This window comes from Chionomys nivalis, chromosome 15 (assembly GCF_950005125.1).
Source record: "Chionomys nivalis chromosome 15, mChiNiv1.1, whole genome shotgun sequence".
NCBI classification, from domain to species: Eukaryota; Metazoa; Chordata; class Mammalia; order Rodentia; family Cricetidae; genus Chionomys; species Chionomys nivalis.
In genome coordinates this window covers 16,182,808-16,188,560 of record NC_080100.1, presented here as the reverse complement: position 1 = coordinate 16,188,560, position 5,753 = coordinate 16,182,808, and the positions used below count along the sequence as shown (strand labels likewise).

The following is a 5,753-nucleotide window of genomic DNA, read 5'->3' as shown; positions in this document are numbered from 1 at the left end:
CTTGACGAAAAGGGTCTATAGTGATTTTTAAATATTTATTTTTTAAATAAAATTTTAATGAGTAATATGCTGAGAAAAGTTCACAATGCTAATACCACTCCTAAATTAGTATTAAATTTTGTATCATATTCAAAGAAAAGACTTGTATGGAACATTTTCTTATATAAGAAAAGTACTTCCACAGGGTTGGGGATATAATTTAATTGTAGAGGACCTTTTTAATCAATAAAAGGCCTGATTTGGATTCACATTACCTCATAATATAGACACACACATGGAGACACAGACATATACACACACACAGGTGCATGGTTCTCTCTTAACACTTCCTTCTGTATATATAGAGTTTACAATTTTAATTATCATGTGTTCTATATTTTCATTACAGTGTAGGTTTTTGAAATAGATAACGGTAAAATTTAAATTCATTCAGCAGGAAAACACAAATCACTGTATAGAAAATGCAAGAGAGGCATAAAACAGAAAAAATATAACCTTGGACATAGTCTGAATTTATATGGTAAACTTTTTTATAAAAAAAGAAAAGACTCATGATCATATATCTGTTCACATACAAAATTCAGTTTGATAAGTTAAAATTTAAAAATTCATCAGAGTTAGAAAAAGGTAGACTAAAAGGGCATCACAATATTTAATGTCATAAAATTAGAATTAAATTTGAATAGTACTTGGAGTTCTCTTTGAAATGATGATGAGAACATCATTTCATTGGAAGTATAATGAACTTCTAAGCTTGATAATGGAATAATACATGCTTATGTGTATATTACAGATATACAACAAATATTGATATTCACATTAGTACATATAGAAACCTGGAATTAAATAATCATAAAATAATCTAGAACTCACATATCAAAATAAGGATAAATACATATATAGGTATTTCAGCACTCTCCCTAATAAATTTATCTTTATACTTTAAACTTGTCACCATTGAGATAACTGTTTCTTATTTTAAGAACTTTTAATTCCTAGAGTTTTACCATTTTTTTCTTTTTTCCTTTTTTTGGTTTTTCGAGACAGGGTTTCTCTGTAGCTTTGGAGCCTGTCCTAGAACTTGCTCTTGTAGACCAGGCTGGCCTCGAACTCCCAGAGATCCGCCTGCCTCTGCCTCCCAAGTGCTGGGATTAAAGGCTGCTGGGATTAAAGGCGTGCACCACCACTGCCCAGCTACCATTTTTCATATGTCTACTTTTACTCTTAATAAATGGACAGCACTGGTAATCTTGAGATTTAACTCTCTTAATACTCTAAAGACATTTTCTTCACTTCCTTGCCATCAACAATCCTTGATTACAGTAACTGCCTATGTGTAGACTCAATTTTCAATTATGTTACCCCAAGTATAGTGGTAGTTGATGGATGTGGAATCAAGCCAATGTGTACATTGTCCACATGTGTTTCTGTCTTCACACTCTCATTGACCATGATTGTGTTTTCAAGGATTAAAAGAAAAATACTGAATTTGATGGCTGGAAGTGAACCAACCTCTTTATTCTGTACTTCCGGAAGCAGTATTAGTTCTTATTACTTCCTATGGCATATCCTCTGTCACCACTACCTCTGGGTTATTGAGAGATGACTTAATTGTGAAGCATACAAGAACCATAAGTGGAGGAGGCACATTAGACTGTGGCACCAACGTCTCACTGCCCAATCCTCAGTTAGTAGTGTTTTTGTTTCCACTTTGGTATCTATGCAATTTCCACAGGACTCAGACTCTGGTGGGCATCCATCTATATTCTCCATTCATAAATGGAGAATTGGAAGTTAAGAGTTACTAATTTTTAAAATATCTCTATTGTGATTGGTATGGAAATAAAAAGGGAATCTTTTCAGGACCCATTTTCTACGTTACTGAATAAGGTCCCCGTTTTCTACGTTCATCATGAGAGCCTTGCTCCATGAAGAGCAATTTTGTCTCAAAGTTACTAAAGTTTGTACTGACTGGATTTTGGCTTTTAGAGCAAAGAAAATACTTAAGATATTAAGTGTCTAAAATTCATATGTTTATTTTTATTTCACATAATTCTTCCATAAATAAACTTCTACTTTGTGATTAGGAAAAAAAGCATTGTAATTTAAATGTTGAATTGTACACCGAGTGAGGGTGTTTGTAGCCTTATTTCTTGTGTTGCCCCCTTCTTATGCTAAACACTTCTTTATCCAAAGGAGCTCTGAACTCCTGACAGCTTGTATGTAAGTCATCTTGATGGACAGCTGAATTGGTCCAAATAAATGAAGTTTAATTATCTCTAAAACTAGATGTTAATTCTGGGGTGATCTTTTGCAGCATGAATAATAAAACCTAGAGACATATTTTGGGGTTCAACCAGAAGATCAGAAAAGCAAAGCAAACAGTCACTGGCTCTTACCTCTTCCTCAGATCAAAAATGGGTGAGATCCTGTCTCCACAAATCCTGACGACTCCACACCCGACATTCAACACTCCACACTCCATTGAGTTCCTGTCTCTTACCTGTTATAGTCCTCTCTCTGCCCAGTCATATTGCTCCGGCCTCTATGCTACTAGTGCTGGGGTGGAAGGTATGTGAGCCCAAGTCCTGGGATCATGTTTGTGAGAGCTCTGTTTTGCCTTTAGACAGATTCAATCTTGTGTAGTCCACGGTGGTCTTGAACTAACAGAGATCTCTCTTCCTTGTCTCCCAAATCCTGGGATTAAAGTGTGTACTACTACTTCCTGGACTGAATGGCTGACTAGTATGGCAACTTTTCTCTCTGATCTTCACAAAAGCTATATTTACTAAAACACAAATATTATACTCCTACACTCTTTGTCTTTGAAAGTAAATTGTACTTTGCAAGTGAGAAGGTAAGTTTAAACTGATTATAGATTAAGACCTGTTGCAATTAATTTTCATAGATACTTCTGTAATATCGGTATTCAATCACTATGGCTGGATTCCTCTCTTAAAATGTGTATAGAAGGGATTTAAGAGCTGGGCAGTGGTGGGGCACGCCTTTAATCCCAGCACTTGGAAGGCAGAGGCAGGTGGATCTCTGGGAGTTCGAGGCCAGCCTGGTCTAGAAGAGCTAGTTCCAGGTCAGGAACCAAAAAGCTACGGAAAAACCCTGTCTTGAAAAACCAAAAAAAAAAAAAAAAAAAAAAAAAGAAGGGATTATTGTTAGACTTGGTGGACATTTAAATATATCAGACAATGTCTGTGTGTGCTGTTTAAGCAATGCAGCATCCAAAAGCAATATCTATATCCCTGGATATGGTTGTGTTCCAATAAAACTTTATCTATATAACTATTTATTTACAGAAGCTACAATTTCATTTTATTCTTGTGTAAAGTATTCTTCTTCCAGCTTTTCCCAATCTATGGAAATATAAATTATACAGACAGGTGACAGTCAAAAGCTAAGCATTATGTGCTGATTCCTATTGTATTAATTTTAAGTAACAGTAATTGAGATACAAACTGCTTATATTCTTTTCCTTTGGGGGGGGTTGCAGATTAAATTTTTTCTTTTTTATTACTTTAAAAATAATACCAATCAAAATTTCCACTTCCTCCCCTCCTCCCATTTCCCCTCCACTCCCCCCTCCCCCTCCCCCTCCAGTCCTAAGAGAGGGCAAGGCGCCTGCCCTGTGGGAAGTCCAGGGCCCTCACTTCTCCATCTAGGCTTAGGAAGGTGTGCATCCAAGGATCCCAAAATGCCAGTACATGCAGTAGGGACAAATTCCAGTGTCATTGTCATTGGCCGTTCAGTCTGCCCCAACTGTCAACCATAATCAGAGGAACCAGTTTGATCCCATGCTCGTTCATTCCCAGTACAGCTGGAGTTAATGAGCTCCCATTAGCTCAGGCATACTGTCTCAGTGGGTGAATCCCTTGTGGTCCTTTTCTGTTCATCTTCTCCCTCCTTCTGCTCTTCAACTGGACCGTGGGAACTCAGTCCAGTGCTCCGATGTGGGTCTCTGTTTCTTTCTCTATTTGTCGCCAGACGAAGGTTCTATGATATTCAAGACAGTCATCAGTCTGACTAGGGGACAAGGTCAGTTCAGGCACCCTCTCCTCCACTGCCCAGGGTCCTTCTCGGCCTTTTGGCTAAGATCAAGTGTAGTATCTGTTCTTAGCAGTTTAATGTCTGATACGTCCTCTATCCGAGGACGATATATTAAATGGATGTTTGGAACTAGGAGTTGAAATAGGAGCTTGATCCGTCCACTCCACGCATCGACCTGGTATTGCAGTTTTGAACCCAAAGAAAAACATATATAGATCCACCTGGAAATTGGAAGCAGATAAGATTGCCTGGCAAAAATTGGGAGCATGGGGGTGGGGGATAGAGGGTAGGAGAGAGGGAGAGGGGAGAAGGGGAGGGTTAGGGAGAGATTGGGGAAGTGGGATGGTTGAAATGGAGGAATGACCGATATGGGAGAAGGGAAGGAGATATCTTAATTGAAAGAGCCATTTCGGGGTTAGCAAGAGGCTCTGAGGGGTTCCCAGGAGTCCACATTTATGTTCTTTTCCTAATTGGAGTAACAATTTTTCTAAGTGAGTATATTTATATATGAGCATGCACATTCGTGTGTGTGTATGTGTGTGTGTGTGTGTATATAGTGTAAAAACTATATATATGAAATCAAAGGAATGTATTTGACCATTTTCCTCTCCTCTAGTCATAAGCAAAATACTCTTGTGTATGTCAGTGACATGGCTCAGGAGGGAAAGATGTTTACTGCAGAGCCTTAGGACACAAGTTTGGTCCCTAACACCCACATGATGGAAGTAAAGGACAGATTCCTACAAGGTTTTCTCTGGCATGTTCATAAGTATGCCGTAGCATAAATACATGTACAAACATGTGTGTATGTATGTGTGTGTGTTGTGCCTGTGTTTTGCCAATAAAATTAACAGCAACAGCAAAAAAATGAAAAAAAAATATAAAAGAAAAACTTCTATTGGAAACAGTGAGAAGTCGCCAGTGTTTCATCAGCTCTGGTCACACAAATCAGAAGCTTGGTGTCTTATATGTTTTTGATTAAAATAAATCTACTTAACTTTCCCTTTTCATTTTCACACGACCAACATCCCTACCCTCTGAAGCTACACTTCTTTTCCTGTACTGATTCATCCCTTCACAAGTTGGATTTTTTCTTTTCTTTTCCTAATTCATATCATCCTGCTAGTCGTCTCTCAAGTTCAGCCACCCCACTACTGCCTTTGGTACCTTTATACTTTCCTTGTTTCTGTGGCTACTGCATATTGTATATGAAGATGTGGAGGTAGGATCAAAGATGAGAGAGAACTTTCTCATATTTTTTTAATCTGATTTCATTATAATTTGTGTCACAGAGATTTTGGAAGTGATCGGCTTTCATTCTACATCCTGTCAAGAAGTATCTTTCTGAAAGATGTCTTTGCCAAATGGGGAAACTCTGTTCGTTCTCTCCTATTGCAGATCCAATAGAAGGGTAATTAACTAGAACCCAAAATTTAAAATGAGTTTGATAGTATCCAGATTGAAACCACTGAGTAGCAGTAATACACTTTCCTTTCACTTGTCTGTAAAGGAGAAAATATATTTATTTTCTCTTTTGTATTTAAAATACTTTTCCTCCCACTGCTCCTCATAGTTCCTCCCTACCTTTCTACCCACACAACTTCATTCTCACTTTATCTATCCCTTTTACTCCAAACCAAAATGAAAATAAACACAAACCCTAAAGCAGATAAATCAAAATAAAACTAAATGAA

General features: G+C 37.5%; 1 non-coding gene across 1 annotated transcript; it reads left to right on the top strand.

The window, feature by feature from the left end:
• Window positions 1-4,080: 4,080 nt before the first annotated feature.
• LOC130887683 (U2 spliceosomal RNA) lies at window positions 4,081-4,273 on the top strand. The gene has a single exon (XR_009058383.1). It is a non-coding gene; the product is annotated as a U2 spliceosomal RNA (small nuclear RNA).
• Window positions 4,274-5,753: the final 1,480 nt, after the last annotated feature.